The 25,873-nt window shown below is 42.7% G+C and overlaps 1 protein-coding gene across 1 annotated transcript in view; it reads right to left on the bottom strand.

Annotated features, from left to right (window-relative positions):
* The window catches only part of LOC124623019, a 383,721-nt gene that overhangs the window by 200,661 nt on the left and 157,187 nt on the right, over positions 1–25,873 (bottom strand). The gene's annotated exons all lie outside the window — the stretch shown is intronic.

Below are 25,873 nucleotides of genomic sequence, written 5' to 3'. Positions count from 1 at the left end.
TTCCTCCGATAGATAGTGCAATCGTATCGGCAACATGTTCGCGAGGCATTTGTCTTCATGGACGACAATTCGCGCTCCCATCGTGTACATCTTTTGAATGACTTCCTTCAGGATAACGACATCGCTCGACTAGAGTGGCCAGCATGTTCTCCAGACATGAACACTGCCGAACATTCCTGGGCGAGATTGAAAATGGCTCTTTATGGACGACGTGACCCACCAACCACTCTGAGGGATCTACGCCGAATCGCCGTTGAGGAGTGGGACAATCTGGACCAACAGTGCCTTGATGAACTTGTGGATAATATTCCACGACGAATACAGGCATGGATCAATGCAAGAGGACGCGCTACTGGGTATTAGAGGTACCGGTGTGTACAGCAATCTGGACCACCACCTCTGAAGGTCCCACTGTATGGTGGTACAGCATACAATGTGTGGATTTCATGAGCAAATGATGTTTATGTTGATTTCTATTACCATTTCCTGTGCAGGTTCCGGAACTCTCGGAACCGAGGTGATGCGAAACTTTTTTTGAAGTGTGTATATGGGCGTCAACAGTACCATATCAGCGATATATCTAGATAGCTGTATTACAGACTATAAAATTAAACATCAGTCTGTAGCAGGTTAGATTCTATCGATTAAATAACTGCATTTTCCATACCTTACAGAAATCCTAAATTTTTGTCAGAACAACAAGTGACTGAAAAGTGCAAGTACTACATCCTTAATCATCACATAAAAATACACCAGAAAAATTATTCGTCTTTAAGAAAAAATATCACTGGTAACCAGTGTATCAACGAAGTCACCGACCGATGTAACTCACAGAGTCGAAGGCCCCTCTCTCGCGCCTCAGTTCTTATTCAAACGGGCACAGAAGTATTTGAATACTTACAAATATTGATATCTGTAAACAGAAAATATTATCACTATCTCTTCCTTGAACTCCAAGAAAAAACTTTGTTTCTCTTCATCTGAATAGGCCTGCTCGCAACGATTTCAAGATTGTTATCTACAACTTTTCCTATCGAAACAAAGACCTTCTAGTATAGTCAAAACTGTTCACTGAATGTTCAATCGTTGAGTACCCACTCGGACGTACAGTTAGAAAACGAGAACAGTTTACGAAACAAAGAGAAACATGGACACGAATCTCTCCAGTTGGCAACGCATTGGACGTTGGAAGGGAGAACATCTGTTAGTAGAAATACAAAAAAAGAAACAAGGAGTGAAGGGACAATGAAAAGAAAAAAGGTGCTGCAAGAACAAGCTTAAAATTTGTTAATGGAAGACAAATTGGTCCTCTTTGTGTTTTTTAATTACTTTGTGGAGTGGATCGATGAATAGTGCAAGGCTGTGAACCCAGGGGATCGATGCCCCATCAGTCCTTGTAGTGTTGTAAAACACCGTAGGCTACTGTAGACTATCAAAAGAAAGTGTAAATTTTGCTAGTTTTCCTATTGGTCTTGGCCAGTTAAGAACGTAACCGCATTACTCGTATGTTAGGTGTGTTGCATGAATATCAGGCGTTACATCATGTCAATCGCTTTGTTTACATATGCGATCAAAATGGTTCAAATGGCTCTGAGCACTATGGGACTCAACTGCGGAGGTCATAAGTCCCCCAGAACTTAGAACTACTTAAACCTCACTAACCTAAGGACAACACACACATCCATGCCTGAGGCAGGATTCGAGCCTGCGACCGTAGCGGTCGCGCGGTTCCAGACTGTAGCGCCAGAACCCCTCGGCCACCAGCGGCCGGCCATATGCGATCAGTGTCTTACTATATTCCAAACACAAACACTTTTAAGGCGTTAGCTGCCATTGGACATTGATTTAATATCAAAGGAGCAAGTCGAAAATTTGTGCCACACCGGAATTCGAACTCAGGCGTCCTACCTATTAGCCAAATGCGCTGACCTCAATGCCATCCAGACCGCGCGGACTAACCTAGCACGCCTCCCGCCAGACCCAAATTGTCAACTTGTAGTGCACACTACTGACGTAGTACCCCTGCTCATTAGCCTCATTACTCGCGACGTCTTGTCGATTGCTGCAAGAGTTCAAGCTTAGCGTGCATCTGCACTGGAGGGATCATTCACTGGCTGTCATTAGTTTTATTATATATGGTGTCTGTTCTTTCGGACAAGTGGGAAAAAACAGACATCATGTACATATAATTCCCCTAGAAACCGAAAGCGGTGAAGAGTCTAGAAACCGAATGAGAACATCAGTATTTCCGTTAAACATTCCGCATTATTACAACCGTTATTGGGCGACAAAGAAAATTGTTTCATTATTTATTGACCCCCTCCCCCATTGTATCTACTGAACCGAAACAACCGAAATGTAGTTTTGTTAGAGCGCAACTCTAGAGCTACTATCTCTTTTCTGTCACTTACCGCCTCTACCATCTTTGGTACTGATTTGTCAATGAGGAAACACCAAGTAATAGGACTTCACATAGAAGTACGCGCCCCCATTTAACTGGCTGCATAGGTCAGAAGTCGAAACCAACCTCAGCGTTAGGGACACCTTTGCTGTGCTACTGTAGAAAAGGTGAAGCTGTAATCAACTGGATGGTTGGTTTGAACACCATAGTGCTCTAATAGAATTATCTTTTCTTGCCTTCGCCCGCCCTTTAGAGCCGGCTTACCCGGCCAATTACAGACGGAACCTACAGTTTAACATGGAACCCCGAACCACAGTGCAACTTGACATTTTCCAGATTAACCAACAGAGATCACAGGTGAAAAGTGATAAGGGACGGACAAAAATTAAAGGTTGACCAGTGATAGAATCCGAGAACTTTGTATCCGGCATTTTACATCTGCAGTTCGTTTTATTTTTCGGTAGCGTCTTGTACCAAATGTGTTTTTCTCTCTCTCTCTCTCTCTCTGCCCCCACCCACCACCCCCCTCTCTCTCTCTCTCTCTCTGTGTGTGTGTGTGTGTGTGTGTGTGTGTGTGTGTGTGTGTGCCTTTCAATTCTGTTTCGTCGACTACGAGTGGCTTGGATTACTTTCTTCACGTCTCACCCGAGTGTGTGGCCGGCATTCTTTGCCAACTCTGGGCCTCCATTACTACTGGAGCAGAGGAACTGTGCTCGTGGGCGGAAGTTATATATGGCTGCTCAGGTATTGTCCGGGGGCTCTTTCCTTGCTTTTCCTAGAAAGATACGAGCCAGAAGTGCCACCGGTAAGTGCTCGAGAGAGGTCTTCGGACAATGCCCGGAACGCCACTTGGAACGTTTGGCGGCGGTCGGGATTCATGACTTTTATTGTGGTGAAAGCGAAAGAGGAAGGATAGGGGAAAGAGGAGGAAGGCTGACAATTCTTTGAGAAAACAATCACAGGTGCTGGTGAAATGTTACGAACTCATTTGAATACTTCTCAGGGGAATATTTCTAGAATACTACAAACTGATGGTATAACAAAATATGGTTGAGAACAGCTCAAGTGTTTCATATGGATTTTGGTTGTTTCCTTGTGTACTTCTCGATATTTAGCCTTAAGCAGAATTTTGTTTTCTAAGATGTTAGTTAAAGACCACTCGTAATACTCTACGGCGAAGTCGAACATAGGGTGTTCAAAATGTGGCTGATAACGAGCAAGTTTCGATCTGTAATTACTAAGCACTGTTGCAAATTGTTACGCCTATGAAAGCCACCATATAATTAATTTCCATAATAATGGCATCCCTTTATGAACAACCCCGTCGTTTTTTAAACTTATTGACATGTATGCTTTTGCTATCACAATAGGTGTGCCTAAGAATACAATGCTACTTGTTGGGAGGACATCACCTAACTGTCCCACGCAAAAACACAAGGTTCTTATGAAAAAACTCAAGGAGTTGCTCAGTGGCAGGCAGGGCACATCAGTTTGTGGATCTGAAATAGAAACATTGAAATTCATTAAAGGTGCTGACAACAGTACTGTTTGAAACAGTTAACACGAATATTCCGTATTTTGTCGGAGAGTTCCGAAGTGAATTTATGCAAGTAGTCAGGATCACATAATTTTGACCGAGTTCTATATTTGGTAGCACCAAAGTCTACGTCTCAGCTACTAAACATGGAACTGCAGCTGTCGTCAGCATCCCTTGTTCCTTTCATGAGCAAAACTACTCTCACTGAATTTACATCTTGCTTACTCCATTATAACCCATATTTAGTTTCCAACTCTGACTACTTTCCAGTAACTTCATTACATTTTCTCAGTTTCAGAGGTAGATGTACTGTGCGCTACCTCGTCAGCTTATCACTTGATAACTCAATAGTGACGCCTGCCTGACAGCTCGATTTAAGCCAGTATGTCCGACATAATATTTTTACACGTGTGTGATACCCCTTTAGTGCATGATGTAAGGATAAATAATCAGGCAATAGATGAATCTACGGTAACCGCCACGGTTATTTTCGCGTTAAGTTACAGTCTATTGTTATTTTTCAAGATACCCACTCTTTAATTTCTCGTGTATATGGCAGAGTCCTTACTGCTTGTGTTAACTAAGGATCTCGATTCAGCGGTTATACTTCTAATCTTCTGAAATGAGTTTCTCCCTCTTAAACTAAAGTAAAACTTCTGGGCAGATTAAAACTGTGTGCCAGATTTCGAACGCTCACCATAATCGTCTTCTTCGGCGTCAGTCGGGAATAAAGCGAGCTGCAGCGGTACTGAGCGGAGACATCCGTGAGTGGGGTCAGGGTGGCTGCCTGCAAACTGCGAAGCGTCTTCGTCGACAGTAATACATTATTACAGTTCAATCATTTAGGCACTGTGTTCACAATTCGTTGCTCTTCCGCCCCAGCTTAAGCTGATGCTTCCTTCAGCTGTGTGCTGGATTCTAGCTGACGTCTGTTTAGTCAGCTCAGTGTCCGCACGACCAGGTGATGGTGTCAGCTACTTCGATGCTGCCACGGGTCGTCAGCTGGCAGGCGACTGCACGAGGGTTTTGTCTCGCACTGGCTGTTGAGTGCCCTCAGTCCAGACCCTTGCTGACCAATCAGCGATGTACCTGGTGTAGATAGCCTTATGCTCGGTTGATCCCCTCCCTACCTGCCTGGTAGGTTTCAGCACCCAGACGTGCTTTGGTGATGAACAGGAATGTGGTCTCCATGAGGTTCTACTACTGGATTCCATGTTAAGATTTAGTGCTGGCAGCAGTCTGCGATGTGATGTTATTGTTGGAAGACAGTCATTTTCTCCACCAGCAGATGGTAGGCGGCGACAGAGCGAAGTTCATCAGGTGAAGACCATAACCTCCAGTACATCTTTGGCTAGTATGAACTATGCTGGAGCATCTAGGAGATGGACTCACTAAATTACCATAATCATAGAATTGAGTATTTTTAATATGAATTCCATCGACCCCAATGATCAGCTGATGAGAATGGGAAAACTAGAGTATTTAAAGAAAGTTTATGAAGTAAAGCCTAGTTCATAATGATGGTATGCGTCCTCCTTTTCCTGCTATATTCACTTCACATACTGTTAACTCTGTACCAGGTCCTTGCTAAGTGTTCTTGTGTAAGATATACAGCTTCCTGTGCCCTGTCTTACTTGCTAGCAAAGAATCTTGCCTCTCTTTCCTTGGTTTCCTATCACAGTCTTCTTTCTGTCGAGGCCTGAACCACTTGCAACAAACTGGTACTCCTGCTGTTTCAGCCGCTGTCTCTGGTTTAACCTGGTGTTGTCTGTGGAAATGTGAATGAGTGTTAATAAAAATTTCCAATTTCCTGCCCTTTACTATTCTGTTTTGTAACAGAACATTCTTCTCCAGAAATACTCTTTCATTGAATTTCTTTCATTGAATGGTAAAAGTGATGAAATTCTGTTGACAACTAAATATTTGATAAACTGAAATCTTCTTCTGTAATAGAAATTCCTCAGGGGAAATGATCTTCTTGGGTGTTAAGAAGGACAAATCACAGAGTCATTCAATGTGGTGATTAAATGAATGTAAAGTTCTTTAGTAATGACAGAAACTTAAAAAAAAAGAGTAACATACACAAAGGGCAAACATTATAGCTCTTATGGTTATTGCTATATATGTGTGGTGTATATTCTGTCAGACATGTCCAACAAACAGACACCATGTTTTTGCTACAGTGGCCGTAAGTATCAGCACGTCTAACAGAACAGGCACCACAAGTACACAGCATACATGTTAGTCTGACTGCTGTGATATCCGTAGTGCAGATGCACAATACGAGAATTCATGACATGGTGCGAGTGAATGAGGTAAATGGACATGTACGCTACTTACTAGTGTGCGATAAGCTGACATTTTGGGTCAAACGGAAAGCATGCTTGGATAATCGAAGTGGTTAACGTGACCGCTCGTGTAAAGTGGGAAATCCGACTTCGAGTCGTAGTCTAGCAAAAATTTTCAACGTTCGCAATTGAATTATTTCAGTGTCCAATTGCGGCTGACGTCGGTACCTCCCTCGAAATATCCTTATGGTGTGCCTAAAGCTAAAATAAATAAATAACGAAAATTAACCTCATCCTTGTATTTGTTAATTTGATTGATATCGTGTTTCAAGAAGTCTCCAGAGTGACTGCTACGACCGCATCAGCTTGCGTTTTTCTAATTTCAGTATTAAGTGCAATTTTGTATTTAATTTCTTACTTATAATTTTTTGTTCTTATGTGGTCGTGGTACCAAGACCTGCTGAACTCTCTACTCCATGTTGTAGCACAATGGCGTCGCCAAATTTAATTATGAAAAAGTTTTTTGCATTTGCCTCAGGTTTTTTTCCCCCTTGAGGGAAATTCCCAGCATGACTCACAAATAATCCTCAAAGCTATGCTTGTGCCTGTTCTCCCACCTTCCAAACTTCACAGAAGTTCTCCTGCACTTCTTGAAGAACTTGCACTAATTGCCGTAGTTCATCAATTATTGAAAAGCAATAGAAATCTGATGCACTCTTGCTATAATAGGCCTGGAACAAATATTTAAATCTGGCCGTTCGTTTAATGCCATGTTAGATGATTAAATCGCTTAAGTGGTTCGTGCCGACATGGTTCATAAATATTCATCCGGTGTGAGTGGGTCAGTAATTAGGGAGCCGCGCAGCCACAATTTTGCCCGAGGACAATCCCCACCCCACATCCAACTACTCAGTGACTGTGGGTTGGATCGTGGGGGGGGGGGGGGGGAGTAGGCGGGGAAGCGGTGTTTGCTCAGCTGAGAGCTGTACTCCGCAAACACTCGCTGATTGCGATTACTCCCCTCCCCTCTTCTCTCCATCCCCCCCCCCCCCTCCCTCCCACCAGCTTGTTCTGGTGGTGGAGCTGATATTCTCGTTAACACCGAGTGTTGGTTCCTTCTATCCGTAGTTAGGCGAGGATGATCCCTGGGACACTTGTGAGCGGATTATTCAATAAATCACAACTCTGAAGACCTGCAAACTGGAGTAATGGACTGGTGCATGAACTTGTGTTGCGAAGAGATCGCAGCGACACACAAGCACCTGTGCGCGCTCGCCATTTCATGGCCTGAGAAATATTCCAATTTTTTAAAAAAGTAGTCGTCTGAATTTTGTGGTTATATAGTATACTGCTCCGTCGCTGCGTATTAGGTGTGCAGACAACGTAAACAGGAGTTTAAGAATGTGTCCTAAATTCTTACGGAAGATGCCGGGGGTGGGGGGTGGGAGGGGGGGGAGGGGGAACAAAAAATAGGGAAACGCGGAAAACAGAACACTTCGCCATGCCTAATACAGTGAAGGATCCCGTTGGCACTAAAAAAAAAAACAACTTCCAGTCGTCTCGGAATGAATAAATACAGGTTATGTGTGGTTTTCAAGAAAATATTACACAGTTCTTACTGCAAAATAGTGACAAGTTCAGGTAACGATAATATAGGTGGATAGCGCTCACGCATCCTCTCCAAAACAGACCATAAAGGTTTGTTTATAATGATATCTGGTTGCAGTGGTCATCATCAGCATCATCATTATCTTGGACAGCTTCGAGCCTCTGACCGGGTCTGTATGGAACATAGGCCTCCCCAGCGTCTTCTGTCTTGCCACCATCTCTCCATCTCCACCTTGGTCCAGTCTTCACCTTTTTTCTGGACGCATTCCTCTACTCCTCTCAGCCATCTGTCTCTCGGTCTTCCTCTTGGTCTCTTTAATTCTAGTTTCATCTCCTGAGTATCCTCCTGAGTATCCATTCTCTTAACGTGTCCTTACCATCTCGGCCTTGATTTCTCTATCTCCTGCTGTAATGGTTCCTCCTTCATTAACTCTCCAGTGGCAGTAGTGGCAGGGAGAATCGCGACAATTCAACCATGTGCTCATAAAAACTAGTCCTGGGTGATGTGAGCTGTGTAAATAGGGGCCATGCGTCTTGGAGCACAGTGTCACCGTTGGACCGTTGGGGAGAAAGGTCCGCCCGGCTAGCCGCGTGGTCTAACGCGATGCTTCCCGACCGGAAAGGCCTGCCGGTCCCCATCACGAATCCGCCCGGTGGTTTAGTGTCGAGGTCCGGTGTGCTGGCCAGCCTGCGGATGTTTTTAGGTGGTTTTCCATCTGTCTCATAGAATGCAGGCTGGTTCCCCTTATTCCACCTCAGTTACACTGTGTCGGCGATTGCTGTGCAAACACCGTTCCCATTTAGGTGTACGCCATCATTACTCTACCACGTAAACATCTGGGGCTACACTCGTCTGGTATGAGACGTTGAGACGTTCCCGGGAGGGGGAGAGGGGGGGGGGGGGGGTTCCACTGGGGGGTCAAACCGCACAGTAACCCTGGGTTCGGTGTGGGGCGACGGTGGGGTGGGTGGATTGCTGTTATGGGGTTGTGAATCACTGAGGTCTACGGCGGGACGATGCCTCTCTGTCCTTTCTAGGAGCCCGGTTTAATACACAAATTGGGGAACAAACATTGTACCATGGCCACATAATCCTTAGCAGTACTGTGACCTTGCAGAGTAACTATGATGCCCATGGAACACCGCGATATGGTACTTCGAATCCTGACGGAACCCGCACCACGTTTCAGTCTTCGGACGTAAACTCGGGCAGAAGTTGGAAACAGTGTGCATCAAGACTCGCCCGATACAATGAGTTTCTTCCATTGCTCCATAATCCATCTTTTATGATTTCGGCACCAATTTTTCCTTTTCTTGGCATTATCATTGATGAGTGCTTTTGGAATTCCAGCTCGCCCTGCAGTTCCCTACTTATGGAGCTCCCTTCGTGCTGTTTTGTTGCTGAGAGTGTTCGCGAGTGTTCAAAAATGGTTCAAATGGCTCTGAGCACTATGGGACTTAACATCTGAGGTCATCAGTCCCCTAGAACTTAAAACTACTTAAACCTAACTAACCTAAGGACATCACACACAGCCATGCCCGAGGCAGGATTCGAACCTGCCATCGTAGCGGCGCGCGATTCCAGACTGAAGCGCCTAGAACCGCTCGGTCACTCCGAACGGCGTTCGCGAGTGTGACATTCATCTCTGTATTGACATTTACTATTGTCGTCCTCTTATGTTTCGTCACAATCCCCTTGAATGACAGTGTGCTATTACCACTCACCACACACTTCCGTCCGCGTTGTGATTTTGCGTGCGATGTTTTCCCTCGTTCCCCGCCCGCGGTATAAATCTTCGATACGGTGCCTCTTGAAAGCCGAACATTAGTAACAAAAGCACCTATCACACGGGCACCAACAATTTTCCCACGTTCAAATGCACTTATATCCATTACAACAACTACAAAGAAGACTGTTCTGACCATGACTGACGCTTGCAAGGTGTACAGATGCCGTCCGTGGTCAAATACAAAAGTGCAGCCTGCAGCCTCTACACTTCTTTCAAGCAAGCGTTTCTCAGGGTGTTCTCATATTTTGTCCAAACTTTGTACTACTTGTTGTGATATTGGCGAGTTTACTTTGTGGAAAGCGGTCGTCAATCAATGGTGTCGGCTGCGATCCCGTTATATACACCACTCATTTCGTGTCGGTTGTATTTGTCTTTCTAGTTAGATTGCGCGATGCTGTTATCAGACACAGCACTCGATACCCGCTCCTGCATGAACCACTCCGCTCTAAGATTTACGAAGTTGCTGGCATCAGAAAAAGACAGATAAATCGGCAGTATTATTTCATGCTGGAAGTAGAAAATATGGTATACTGTTATGATTTAACCAATGGCATTAGCCGAAAAACTTGTCCCGTGTACACTTTATGACGTCACCAGGCGAGAGGTCAGTGTAATTTCATTCGTCGTAATTGGTGTTTTTAGAAAGCCTGTAACGTATCTACCATAATTTAAGTAATCAAATACTGTATCAATTATGTTTTTAGGGTTCCCTACCTATATCGAGAAAACAGAATCTTTATAGACTTACTTTATTTTCCATCTGTCTCTCTTTCTGCCTGTCTGTCTGCTCGACTGTTAAAAACCCGTCTTCTCAGGATCGAGTGGGCGTATTAAGTTGAAAATTATATCACATGCTAAGGTCTATAGTCCCTTGGTGAAAAAGCTTAAGCTTCTATGTCAGTGCAATTAAAAGATACCGCCATTTACGTTACATATTTTTATACTCGCAAACTCACTCAATAATATCTATGCGGTACTTCCCGTTCCCCTAGAATCGGGACATTTGCCAAGAAGCAAGGTTTCATAGAACAAGTACAACTAAAGAAAAAAAAAGAAAATTGTTAGTTTGTAATTATATCACATGAAAAACACAATTCTTTTGTTAGTCTTTCGTTATCGGACTTCAAATTTGAAATTAAAGTATACTCAAAGTGTTGGAATTCCCGCGACAGATATCTCGCCAGTATCAATGTCGATAACAAGCAAATATCGTCAAGATGCTGGATTGCGAGAATGGATGAGCTGTTTTCATTGATAATAAAAAATGGTTCAAATGGCTCTGAGCACTTTGGGATTTAACTTCTGAGGTCATCAGTCCCCTAGAACTTAGAACAACACAAACCTAACTAACCTAAGGACATCACACACATCCATGCCCGAGGCAGGATTCGAACCTGCGACCGTAGCGGTCGCGCGGCACCAGACTGTAGCGCCTAGAACCGCTCGGCCACTCCGGCCGGCTATATAATAAAGTTTTACGGCACCCTGAGAGCGCGAGTCCTACTCACACCTGGCCAATCTATTCGCGTTTCGAGTATTTAGCCTCATTACCAAGCGCAATATTTACATTGGAATTTTATGTGATCTTTACGCGTTTTTTACTCTGCCTCTCTTGCCCAACAGGCGTATTTTTGTGGTTTTACTGCAAATAGAAAATTTCAAAATATGAAGCTTGAGATTTTATTACGTTCTAATGTTAGAAAATAGTATTTTTCGTCTATCTATTTATGCGTTCCATGGCTCTTTCATTGTGGAGAAAGCCAACGCAAAGTGATTGACGCTGATTATCTACGTGAAATCAAAATATGATACACAGGTATAACAACAGTATGGCTTCCTAAGGTGTTTCGATAGTCGCAGATGCCCCATTTTTGTGGACTACATTATATACATCAAGCTGTCAAAAATGGTTCAAATGGCTCTGAGCACTATGGGACTCAACTGCTGTGGTCATAAGTCCCCTAGAACTCAGAACTACTTAAACCTAACTAACCTAAGGACAGCACACAACATCCAGCCATCACGAGGCAGAGAAAATCCCTGACCCCGCCGGGAATCAAACCCGGGAACCCGGGCGTGGGAAGCGAGAACGCTACCGCACGACCACGAGATGCGGGCATCAAGCTGTCACTTCTAGTCTAACACTGCTGAATGTCTAAACGATAGATTATGTTTTATATTCTATTTTATACTATTTTGTTGCAATATTGAGTGGAATGTATTAACAAAAAATGGTTCAAATGGCTCTGAGCACTATGGGACTCAACTTCTGAGATCATTAGTCCCCTAGAACTTAGAACTAGTTAAACCTAACCAACCTAAGGACATCACAAACATCCATGCCCAAGGCAGGATTCGAACCTGCGACCGTAGCGGTCTTGCGGTTCCAGACTGCAGCGCCTTCAACCGCACGGCCACTTCGGCCGGCTGAATGTATTAACAAATAATCAGGTCTATGGATTTGCTATTTTAAATATATGCTTCATTAATTCAGCAGACTTTAACAGACACAGCCGGCCGGTGTGGCCGAGCGGTTCTAGGCGCTTCAGTGTGGAACCATGCGACCGCTACGGTCGCAGGTTCGAATCCTGCCTCGGGCATGGATGTGTGTGATGTCCTTGGGTTAGTTAGGTTTAAGTAGTTCTAAGTTCTAGGGGACTGATGACCTCGGATGTTAAGTCCCATTGTGCTCAGAGCCATTTTTTAACAGACACAACATCAAAAGTAAAATTCATGGAAGAAGTTTCTGAACCTCTTCAAATTAGGACAGGAGTGAGACAAGATTCTCAAGACGTGAGAGAAAGAAATACCTGAAATAAAAAACGAATCAACATAAAATGCCTTGCTTTTACTGATGACCTAGCAATAATTACGCGGACTCCCGAGGAAGCCCAACATGCCATCGAGAAACTTCAAAAGGTTACCATCAAAACCGGACTCCAATTGCTTACGGGAAAACATAATTCATGGACTCCAAAAGTTCAAGTCTGAAACCACTTGCAACAAAATATGGTGATATCAAACAAGTTAAGTACTTCAAGTACTTGGGTGAAATGATTTGCAACATTGGCAACGAAAACGCAGCTCACAAAACACGAGCAGAAAAATTACGTAAGGCTTATACAATGACCTGGAACACGTACAATAAGAAATTGCTTTCCACCCAAGCCAAACTTCACCACTATCATAAAGTCACTCTTCCAGAAGCGCTCTACGCAACTGAAACATCATTAACCATCAACATCAAGGACATTGAGAAAATGGAAAAGCAAATACTCAGGAAAATATTGGGACCCAAGACTCAAGATGGTATCTGGATGCGCAAAAGCTCTGAAGAACTGTACTCATGGACTGAACGTTTCACGTCAGTTGCACGGAAAAGACGACTGAAATTCTACGGACATATGGCAAAAATGGACGTCTCTAGAATGACCAAGAAAATCTTCATTATCAAGGAAACTCGCCAAATCAGGGCTAAGAAGACCAGTGCTAATTAATGGTTCCGCGTGCTCCTTAGAGGGCGAAACGAATAAATAATAATATATAGAATCCCTAAGTCTGGGAAGAACAACGTTTCGCTAGAGAGGTACAAACCAATTGCACTTTGACGCGTGTCCTTCAAGATCCTTGAAAGGATACGTTTTGTTCGTCTAACACGCACATAAACAATGGAAAACCAATAGAGAAAATTTATTTTATGCCAGGAAGAAGCTGCTGCGATTATGTCCTCTATAACATAAATAAAGTACGCCGTGGTTATTGATAGTGAGGCTTCCTGTGAGTGTGATGTGGGGCCTGTTGTCTGTGGCTGAGGTGGAAGTGCAGCAGCGTTGGTTGGTACGGGCTCTGGGTCTAGACTCGGCCCACGAACGACGAAGGGAACGCATGGTGCGCTGGAGTGCATTGGGTAGCAGCCAGCTTGTGTATTGGAGCTGTGACCGCGACCGAGAGCAACCTGTCTGCTTTTCTGTCGCTTCCCAGTAGCGTGCTACAGTGCAAAGCCCGTATGGATGGAGTAACCGGAACTGAATGGAGACGGTCTGCCTGTTATTACTTCGGTGCCGCGAGCCAAATGTGACGCCCGCTGTGGACTCACCGGCAACGGGTGTAAGCTGTCAGCTTACCACTTTCCCGCTGCTGTGTGTGGGGTGTGGCACTCAGGTACATGCCATGTCTGTCATGTCTCAGTTGGTGTGGATGCTAAAGTGATGGCATCAGATTACCACAGTGTTCAGCTGCAGCTACAGGAGGTCGATCACGCGTGGGAGCGACATCGTTTTGTTGCTCATTGTGGTTTGTAGGGTGTTGTGGTTTCTTCTCGTCTCCTTCGTGTCATATTTATCTAGTTCATTAGTTGTATTAGTGTTGAAGCCGTGTCTGAGCCATTGTTGTTGTTATACGGTGTATTCAGTGCATGTGGGATCTGGTATAAGTCAGTGTCCTGTTTTCGAATGTGAAACTTCCTTCTCATCTATCTCTGTTGGTTGAAAGTAGTGTTTACCTGAGCTCGTCGTTTGTCTGCAAATACTGTACGTGTTTTACGTGCTGCGAAGGTCAGTCGTTTTATTGGGGGGGGGGGGGCTTAAATTACCAAACTTCCCAACGTCCCAATACCGTTAAATATTCATTGCGCTGCAAGCACTGACTTGTCTACGAGATGGTTCCAGGTATGTGTAACTATTGATCTCAGATTGGTACCATTTGTTTCTGCGTGGTACAGTGCGCTAGTGGCGCCAAAAGGCTATGCGAAAACTTCGATGTATGTTCAGCTAAATAATGTGCGTGTCATGTATTTTCTTTTTTGCAGAGTTTTGTATTGGAAATTAATATTAAGTCTTTTAATTTGTATATGTGACACTATTCGACTCTATAAGGATTAGTGCGCCAATTGTGCTAGGGTTAATCTAAATGATGTACAAGCGCTATGCTTGTTTTTATTCTGTAGAGTCCTTACGTTAACATTTACTTTAAATTATTTGGTGACTATCTGTAAATGCCTTATTCACATGTAGAAAGTACCACTGATTGCGAAGTTGTAGTAATTGTGAAGTTTGTCATGATACTCGTTTGTAGGTTGATCATTTGCATTAACTTTTGTCGTCACCGTTGGTGAATCATTATGCCTTAATAGCATCCATGCCTGATTCTTTTATATTTTCTTTACAAGATACATGAGACATTACAGCCACACACACTGTATTTCGCTATCTTACGGTTAAATGTCATTAAGAATATTTCGACTTGCAGCTGTGTTGTTAACATTTCTTGTCAAGGATTAGCTTATACAAATTTATCTGGGCCTCTTAGAAGGTAGGGGTTAATTAAGCATAATATAATTAATAATGATGAAATTAATAAAAAAGTAATGCAATCCTTGAAAGTAAAAAATAAGTGAAACGGAATTTTTTCAATATCCCCGTTTAATCCTAAAGAATTATTATATCCTCTTTGGTGAAGAAAAAAAAATGAATCGCTGCTATAGCCGCGGTAGTAAACTGTAGTATAAAATGAAATGTGAATAATCGATTTAAAGTTGCGTTATCTACACCGCAGCCCTCATAATTATGATCAAATCTGAAAAAATGTTCTTTGAGACCAGACTGCTGTGGTCATTCAAGATGGATTCGTTCTTGCAATTATGTGCAATATTTATATTTTGTCTTTTATCAATAAATGATGACAAGATATATATGTCCAGTAGAATCACCAGCACCTTACATTCTTCCACTCACATGCACCCTGACATTTCAGAGAGGATTCCAACGAGAACTAAAATATCTGCTGCGTTTATTGATTTTAGTTCAGCCTGTGATACTCTGTGGAAACAAGGGCTAATAATTAAGGTGTACCACCTTATTCCTTGCAAATCCTTTCTTCAGTTACTCAAGGACATGATCAGTGACAGACTTTTCCTAGTACACCTCAGAGGGAAGTCAGGTATTCTACACATCCTACAAAATGATCTACCATAAGTGTCTATACTAGCTCTTTTAATGTTTTAATATATTGATGTCAGGTATACCACGAACATCATCTCGAAAATTCATGTACGTAGATGATAATTCCATCGGTACACAGTGTTCGAGTTTTGCCCACACGGAGGATGCACTTACAGAAGGCCTTCGCATAATTAGTGAATATTTAAAAAACAAAACTGAAGTCACAGCGTTTCATATTAACAAGAGAGAAGCTCAAAAATTCTTGTTATTCACTATGATGGGTTCACACTGAAACGTACACCACAACCTACCTACTTCGGTGTCACTGTCGAGAGAACTCAACTTCAAACAACACCTGACAAAACTATCAGCAAAAATCAAAAATAGAACTAGCTGCTTCAGAACCTGGCCATTACGTCGTGGGGTGCTAGCATCGATACTTTAAGAATTAGCACAGTAGCCCTCATACAATCCGCAAAGTACTGTGCTCCTGTCTGGATCAATAGATACCATATCAACTTCGTGGACACTCAAATAAATCTGGCAGTGCTAACCATAGATGGAACTATTAGAACAAGTCTGCTCCACTGCCTAGAAAAGCTAGACAACTGGCAGCCATCAAACCAGTCAGAAAAATGTAACGGCAACCCATCCTACCCTATTCATTTCGATGCAGATTTCCTTAAACGGCAGCAACTGAGAGTGAAGTCAAGACATCCACCTGTAGCAGTCGCCAGCCAACTCAACGACTTCAACATCAGTGACCACTGGACAACACTTTGGCAAAATCAGAATGTCACGACTCCGCACCTCGTGATAGGTTCAACTTTGATGGTATCAACAATTTCTCTTCCCAGAAGACAGTGGAGCAACATAAACAGGATTCGGACAAACCCTGATTTTTGCAAAAAGGGCCAGACTCAGTGGAGATATTCAGAATGCCTCCAACGCGACCGACGTGGAGCTGAACAGCAAACGATCTCCCATCTGGTCCTGCTTTGACCCTATACATACTTCAGTAGTGCGTTACAAGATAGCCATGACTTCGCCACTGAAACCTTGTAATGGCTGGTCGACAATGATTTGCGTTTGTAACAAAAAAAAACATATCATGGGCAAAATAGGTACCTCTTCCGTCAGCTCAAATTGTCAGTAGTTATTGCAACTTTTAGTTCATTTGTCGCAGTTCGTGTGAATTCATTCGAATACATATACATAAGAACACGCAACTGGCGAGTACCATGAGCGGTTCAGAAAAGATAGATTGTGCCCAGAGCAAATTTTTAGCGTGAAAACTATCCTCAGTATCATAACAATGCGGCACCTTAACACAGTTGTTACATTCAATGATTTCAAAAAGCCAACGATTCTGTAGACAGACGAACAGTATTTCTAACACTCGAAGAATCAGTTATCGAAAAAACCACATACACTCTTAGGCACAACTTCGAAAGCTAAATTTCTGGGAGAAGTCTTCGAAACCCTTCAGAATTACCACAGGTGGTCAGCAGGGCGACGGGCTCTCACCGATTCTCTTCAGTCTGGTCTTAGACCAGGTAATGAGAGAGTTGGATAAAGAACTACAAGAGAAAAACATCAAAAGAATCCATCTAGGACAAGAAAGAGGAAGATCTGGGATGAAATGTTTCCATTCTGTTGGCAATATTGCAACAATTTCTAAAGACAAATAGATACAAAGATAGTGGTAGTAACACTTCACGAAATTGCAGCTAAAACCGGATTACAAATATCAAATGAGAATCGGAATACGTTGAACGTAAGCACAACAGAGAAAAATAAATACAAACACAACACAGAACCATCTGAAGAGTTGATAAATTTAAGTATTTTGGAGAATGGATACAATCAAATGGGTTAGATAACACCACAAAAAATTAAACACTACGCAACAACACTTACCGGAATCAAAAAGAAAGAAAGGAAAATACTTAGAAAAATTTTAGGACCACGAAAGAACAGATAACAATCGGACGAAGAGGAGAAATGAAGATCTATACAGAAACGTAGAAACAATTGCAGGCCCAAAGAGAAATAGGAGATTAAAGTTTTATTATCATATTTACAGAATGAATGACAGTAGGCCAACAAAGAAAATTTTTAGTTCCATTTACAGATTAAAAAGCACCAGGGGATAGCTGGAAGAGATAAGAAGGAAGTTTAAAAAACTTAACGTCGCAGATGAGACCATATAGGACAGGGAACGTTTCCGGCTACTGATGAACACCCTAAAAATTTCCTGTCCGCCAACCAGATTCAAATGAACGCAGTCAGGCGATCAGTCAACACATGAAGAATTTCTGGGAAGACAAGAGAAAACCATTGTACCTGTGTTTTAGTTTCTAAGCGGTCTATAATTCGCCAAATTCTGTAATAATATACAGGGTGTTCATTTTAACTGAAGACACTGAAACATCTCGAAAATCACACATCGGGTCAAATATTCCAATTTGTTTGTCTCGGAAGAGATCCAACGATAGCACACTCGACCCTCCATCCCGAAACCGTGGTGGGTGGCAGGGGACAGCTTTGAAATCGTCAATGGGAACTTCCGTTTCTCGTTGCATATTGGGATTCTACGGAAAAATCTATGTACGTTTTGCGTGAAGCATTTTTTTCATTTCGATACATATAAGGCTGTAATCGGAGGAATAGCAAAGGGTCCACAATCGTAATTTACGACTTGCTACTCAGAGGCCCTTGAGTACCCAGTGGAACGAGGGACACGAACTCCATGCTACGAGGGTAGGACAGGCCAGTAGGTCTACAGATTTCATAACTTCCATTTGGAAACCCCATTTACAACGTTGTATTCCTCCTACATACCGACAGGGGACTTCTCGACACGCCACTGTGGCCTTGTAGCGAACTACGACATATCATACAAGCAGTACACTACGAACGGAGCTCACGTATCGTGCAGGCGTAGAACAAATAGCGGCTCTGTACTAAACATTACAATTCTTGCGCAGTGTTTATTGCCTGCACACCGGTCTATCACTTGGAGAACAGACGTGCAAGTGGACGATGAATGCTGCAAGCACAGAAAAAAAATCTAAATGTTCCTGATTTACGGAGAACGTAGGAAAAAAGTTGATGATGATGATGATGATGATGATGCCGGCCGTAGTGGCCGAGCGGTTCTAGGCGCTACAGTCTGGAACCGCGCGACCGCTACGGTCGCAGGTTCGAATCCTGCATCGAGCATGGATGGGTGTGATGTCCTTAGGTTAGTTAAGTTTAAGTAGTTCTAAGTTCTAGGGGACTGATGACCTCAGAAGTTAAGTCCCATAGTGCTCAGAGCCATTTGAACCATTTGATGATGATTTATGGCGGAGGTCGAAAAACGTTGAGGCTGCTCTTGCGTCGCATACCGAGCGTTTTCCAGAGAAAGCTCGCTCTCATTGGCTCTTTTATAAGGTTGTAAACGTCTTTATGTCTGATGGCAGCGTACAGGCCGGCAAAAGGGAAACGAAGCAAACATGTTACAGAAGAAGCTAATGAAACAGTTATACTACCGGCGGTGCACCACAACCCACGGATATGAGCCCGGCAATTACACCGAGATTCCAGTATGTCCATAGGTAGTATTGTCACAATGTAGGTAGTATTGTCACAATACTGCATCGGCGTAAGTATCGTCCATACCACGTGTCACTGTATCAATAGCTTCGTGGCGCCGATTTCCATAACTGGGTAGTGTTTTGTGGACGGGCACGTCAACAAATGAAAACGACCCCCACGTTCTTTGCCGGGGTATTATTTTCCAACACATCTACATTCACAAACCACGGTAGCGTTAACCTGCATAACATGCGTTACTGTAGCGAAGGCAGTCCCCACTGATTACCGCAAACTGACGGTCTTGGTCTGTTAACGTGTGGTGGGGAATCATGAGGGATAAATTAATTGGTGCGTATTTTATCAACGGCACGTTGAATGGACGCAAATATCGATCGTTTTTGGAACAGGAGCTTCCGGTACCACTGCAGGATGTTGGCCTGGATGTTCGACAACGTATGTGGTTTCAGCATGATGCTTGCCCAGTACATTACGCAATTGAATCACGAGAAGTATTAGACGTTGTTTACACTGGTCGGTGGACCGGCAGAGATGGCCCTATTAATTGGTCCGCTCAGATATGCTTCTGTCATGTGTATGGTCATCTGAAAAGCGAATCACTAAGTGTACTGAAGTTAGCGGTATTACGTTCGAACATTTACTCTAATTTGAAAAGCAGAATAGCATTTGCTTCGAACCACGGCTACAGTGGTGCGTAGAATAGTGCCATGTTCCATATGTCTGAGAAATACAACGTAGCGAACGGGGATTCCTATTATAAGTTGTGAAATACTGGCTTTTCCTATCCTCGTAGCGTGTAGGTCGGGATCCAAGAATCATAATCTGCAATAAAAAACGGGGGTTCCACTGAAGATTTCAAAGTTGTCTCCCGCGACCCACGCACGGGGTGAGGTGGCGCATCGAGTGTGGCATCGTTGCACGTCCCCATCCGAGATAGAAAAATTGGAATTACAGCTTTTATTTGATCCGATGTGTAGTTTTCGAGATATTTCAATATCTTCAGTTCAAATGGACATCCTATGCGTATACAGGGTACCTCAGAAATGTTGTGACAAACTTCGAGTGATTGTCAAGGATGTCTTGAAGAACAAACCAAGGATGGGAAACCGTGTCCAAAAATATCATCGAACGGCACTGGAGATTGTCGAACTTATAGGCGCCGGCGCCTGCCACTAACAAACGTGACTTTGTACGTTGGTGGACCATTGGCGGAACGTCCCGCACTACTGTTTGTTATTCCGTGATGGCGACTGATTGCCACTATCGCCAGTGGAGAAGGTGCAGCTAGCTACTGCCTAGACAGGCCTTGTACCCTACGAATGCGTTGTTCTGTTGCCTTGAAGGATGACAGTTTTGGACATGGTTTTCCATTTTTCTATTTATTTTTGTCCTGTTTACCTCAAAACATCGGATATTTTAGAGGGCTCCAGGGGAATAATAAACTGCGGATTGACACACGGGTCAGAAATAGTCATCTGTTGAGGCAACAGAGCATCATTATTTGAAGAATTAATCAATTTGCTATCTAGTCAGTATCTGCAATTGATAATGGGATTAAATCCTCTAAACGCATTGTGCTGAGCGTGAAAACCGTAACTGGGGCAGCTTTCTACTATTTAAATCAAGAGATTTCTGCAACAAGGACTGATCTCCCGGCACGATTTGAACTCCGGAGTTGGCGGAGCGAGCGTCACGACAGTAGATCATTATTCTGAAGCAAGTGGGCGAAAAAATAGAGCCACTGTAGCCGTAAACCACGGTGGCGGCGTCCACACTGAACGTGAAAATATCTTACCACGTCTAGACAAATGAAAATGGTCGTCTGATCATGGAACCAAGGCGTCAGGTTCGTTCTCGTATTAGCCTGCAGGCAGTAATGGATGACAGACTCAGAGCGCTATAAACTTAACTGAATAAAACAGGTGCTTTTCGTCACTAATTTCAACGCGACAAAAAACCCATGCATGTGGAGAATGTTATCTTGCAGAAAGAAAACGATGGGATAACAGCTCATTTCCTTCGTCTGGTGTGTGTCAGTGCCTGGCACAAATCTTTAGAGACTAATGTGTTGGTAGAGGAGGTCCAATAATGTGGCTTACCTCCCATTCGTCCTCTATCCTTTGTATTTCTAGTTACAGAAACATTTAAAACCATTCCTGTAATCTTCATCCATCGAAAAAGATTACACGTTATAATAACATGTGTCCCATGCATCTGACCTAATCCAATACACGGGACACCGCAGAAGACGACACCTAACAGCTCCCAACTTGACACAAAGACATAGTCGATAATGCGTGCAGAAGACACGGTATCATCGACATTGGACCTTGGATCATTGAAAACATGTAGCCTCGTCAGGCGAATAACTTTTCTCGTTACGCAAGGTCGATGGTCGTGTCCCTGTGTACGTCGTTATCCAAGAGAATGGCTCGTCCAAAGATGCACTGTGACAAGGAGGCAGGCAGTATTGCTCCATGGCGAACATTCACCCGGGTTTCTATGAGATCTGTGGTGGTAACGGAAGGGAACCAATACAGCTGTGGACTACGTGAGCGTTGTTGCACAGCATCTGCATTGCCCTACAGCTTCATATATCCCCGACGGCAATGACACTTTCCGGCAAGATAACAGCCCGTGTCGCAATACCAGAACCGTACTACTGTGTTTGCAGCAGCGTGATAGTGAACGCGTGTCGATGACCTGGCCACCATATTCGCCTGATCTGAATCTGTTCCCTGGAGGGAAGACGACGTTCCTTAAGCGAAACACCACAGAGAAAATTTAGAGAACAGGCATTTGAAGGGGCAGCAGAACGATTCTACCGACGTCAACGTACATTTCGCGTAAGTAACGCGAAGGCTGGATTGTAGAAATTAGGACTTGTACGGAGGCATACAGGCAGTGGTTGTTCCCGCGCTTCATTTGAGAGTGGGATAGGCAAGGAAATGACTTGTAATAGTATACTGTACTCTCCTCCAAACATCATATGGTGGCTCGCAGAATACGTATGAAGACGTAGACGTAGATGTAGAACTGTACGTATTTCCTTATTAATTGACTTATTTAATTTTCTTATTAATTCTATTATTAATGAATTATTATTAGTTAATAATTTACTTATTAATTTGCTATCTACAAATCATGAATGAAACCCCACATGAGCCTCAGAGTCTGTAGCTGAATTTATCATTTTCATGCTAGAGATTCTAAATCTGATACAGAGATTTTATTTGTGAATATCACCGTCACAATAATAAGGTCTACCTTTAAGAGTGGTGTATGAAAATAGATAACACGCATCTACAGATAAAGCTTGCGACTCTATCTGCACTGTAAACGCGGGAAAATCAACTGGTTATGTATATATTTAAGTATGAAACTAGTTGAAACGGATGTTAAATAGAAAAACGTTGCAAGACTCTTACGTACGAGCGTGTATGAAGAGGCCGCACGCAGAAACGCTGTTTGGGGAGAGCGTCATAGTGCTCGGTTCCATTTTAATATGAACATGGAGTGAAAAGTTTTTGGTTTAGCCCTTAACTAGCGGCCATTTGCTTAGCCATTCGAACATCTGTCTTACTGTAGCTATGTTACAGTATATTAAGCGTGATCTGAACGACGAACTGGAGCTGGAACCCATGCAAATTGTGCGAATCGAATCCTTTAGTAAAAAATTTTAATTGGGCCGAAATTAATGCTCGGCTAACGGCACTTTTTGAATATGCATTGTTCGGATTTTACGTGCAAAAACAGTCACCCTTAAATAACTCCAGACTGCAGCAAGACTGATGGTTCAAAGTTGGTCCGCCAACGTATCGTACCTTTGTCTGAGACAAGTTTTAACCGTTTCAAGAAATCTTGCTCCGTTTGTATTTTAGTGCAGTAAAAAAAGAAAGGCTTTTGGGGGACACTTCTATACTTTAAACTTGTACGAGTCGGTTCAAACTTTGTACGAAGGTAGATAAGTGCATAAAATCAAAACGAATAGTTTTCATCCAATAAGCCTTATCCGTCGTAGAGGTAATATGGTTTAAAGTCGAGCTATATGTAGGTCGTAAAATTATTACCCGAACTGAATGCGCGGAAACACTTTAAAGTGAATCAAATAAACAAAAATTAATTCTTACGATAAAATTTAAAACTCTTTTTCGAAAATCTAGCCTCATTCGAGATTTACTCCAAAAGCCACGTTTCTTTTCTTTTTTTTTTTTTTTTTCGCGCACCACTGCTGGTCATCAAATCACTGGACGTCGAACAGCGAGCCTATCCCAGCGCGGTTATTCATTATAACGATACTTTCACGTTCTATAATGACCAGTTGAATTGTGTATTATTTCGTACTGCTCCATTGCGTGATTGCTCACATGCTTTTTGTGGGTTACTTTGCAACTACTTTTAAGAAACACAATAACGTACCGTCTCATGCTGCTGTAAAATCTGGCGAAAGCCTTTAGCCATCCAGACACTATTTGTCAGGTACCCTTTTTTAACTGCAGTATGAGGACGGTCTACATTTTTGTTCGCATTGTAGGTTTATCTATGTGATATGGTGGTATCGTAAGTTTATCTACATAATATAAATTATTTACATACATTAGTATCATAAACTTCACACAATATTTAATACTTCGTTGTTAACGTACTTAAGTTTGTTGTTATTTAATGGACTGTATTATGTATTTATGGTTATTTTTCATATGTCTGAGTATACATTTTCATGCGTATATGAGTAAAATTTGTGTAACTATAAAACAAAAAAATATAACAAACAATAAAAAACTGAACGAAACATTTAAAAATATAAAAAATAATAATAAAAATACGGGATGAAAATAAAACAAAAAACCTCCCGGATCATGTGACCTTGACGAGGTGGCGTGCACTCTGGAGGACACAGTAAGTTATACTGGTCATGTTCAACCATACCAGGCAGCTAACCGTAGAGGAGCCACACTAACGATGAATAAGCAACATGGTTCTAAAGACAAAGCAATCTCTGCCGGATCAGTCGCCGCCCGAGTCAACAAAAATCTATCTCGTTTGCCAAGCTATGGCAGACTAATGTTCAAATTGTGGTAGACTTTAACGTCTACCTATCACAGCACAAAAAAGGCGAATATGTCCCGGGCAAAGTTAGGGATGTAAGCTTCAGAGACATTAAAATCAAAATGTCTTGACATATTCTCGCTTTTTTTGCGAGTTAACCCTACATCACCTGTGGTGTCACCGCCAGACACCACACTTGCTAGGTGGTAGCCTTTAAATCGGCCGCGGTCCGGTAGTATTCGTCGGACCCGCATGTCGCCACTGTCAGTGATTGCCGCCACACGGCAAGTCTAGAGAGACTTCCTAGCACTCGCTCCAGTTGTACAGCCGACCTTGCTAGAGCGATGCTACACTGACAAATACGCTCTCATTTGCCGAGACGATAGTTAGCATAGCCTTCAGCTACGTCATTTGCTACGACCTAGCAAGGCGCCATTATCAATAGATATTTAACTTGTGATGCCTGTACCGTCAGACCGATGTACACCACTTATGGATTAAAGTTAAGTATTACATCAACTACGTACTTTATTTGCTACTAAAAATTCCCTTAACTGTTCCAGACCTCACGCCAGTCTGCGTGAGCTTAAAAGCGTGCATTTCGGCCTCCTCTAGCAACACGGTGTTGGCTCTTCTGCCAACACTTCATCCCCAGCACAAGGTACTGGCATATCTGAATGTTGCAATTTATAGGCTGAAGTCCCTCATCCTGTGCCCCAAAATCCAGAAGATTTGCGAGCCATAGCAAACAATATACATCATTCGGCTGAAGAACATACATGTAACAGCCAAAAATAGTTTATCTGGGGGATAGGATTTCTGGGGCTTCATTTGTGCCCGGGGAGACGCTAAAAGAACATTTGATTTCTGTGTGGGAGGGGTTGATTTATTTTTCGTGAGGGTTTTCCCACCAAATGCACCCACTGTTACATGTGTGATGAGGGATGTAAGAAAAAATAGACACAACTCTGTGTGTTTCTAGAGAATGGAATGAATCTATAATATGAAGTATCCGAGAGTTGGGGTGCATCTGTAATAGGAAGTATCCCAGTGAGGGTATGCATGCATTATAAGCTTTAATGACAATTTGTGTCACATTTGTACGACACTATAACATGACATGATGGTATGTGTGATATTATACAACATGAAATCATGTAGCGTGTTACTTTACTTGACACAATCCATTATATTACATGACATGTGTATTAACACTAAAAAGTAATATAGCTCAGGTATGTGAACACGTTTTGATTTAAATGTCTTTCAAGCTGCCAGATAAGTCGAGAAGCTAGTTCTCTTCTTTTACACCTCTAATACCGCCCAGGACATATTCGCCTTTCTGTGCTATGATAGGAGCATTTTTCATTCTAGTCGGAAAAACGAGTCATTTTACAGCATGCTGTCCCGTAACACCGTAGGCAGTTAAAATAAGACATATCTTTCTATTTCACTGAAAAATATTAAAAGTGAAGTTGGTCGGTATATGAAGGCAGTTGCAGGAGTTAGCCACACTGCAAACCAATAGCATCTTTGTTTACTATCAGTTTTTATAGTTTGGTCTCAATATTGCGTGCTGAGGTTAGGTAGGACACATTATATAAATATTATTACATTATACCAAATAACAAGCCGCTTTTTTTATTGGCGCAGATTTAACA

This window comes from Schistocerca americana, chromosome 7, assembly GCF_021461395.2.
Source record: "Schistocerca americana isolate TAMUIC-IGC-003095 chromosome 7, iqSchAmer2.1, whole genome shotgun sequence".
Taxonomy (NCBI): Eukaryota; Metazoa; Arthropoda; class Insecta; order Orthoptera; family Acrididae; genus Schistocerca; species Schistocerca americana.
Note: the sequence above shows the minus strand (reverse complement) of the source record. Positions and strands in the feature narration are given on the sequence as shown.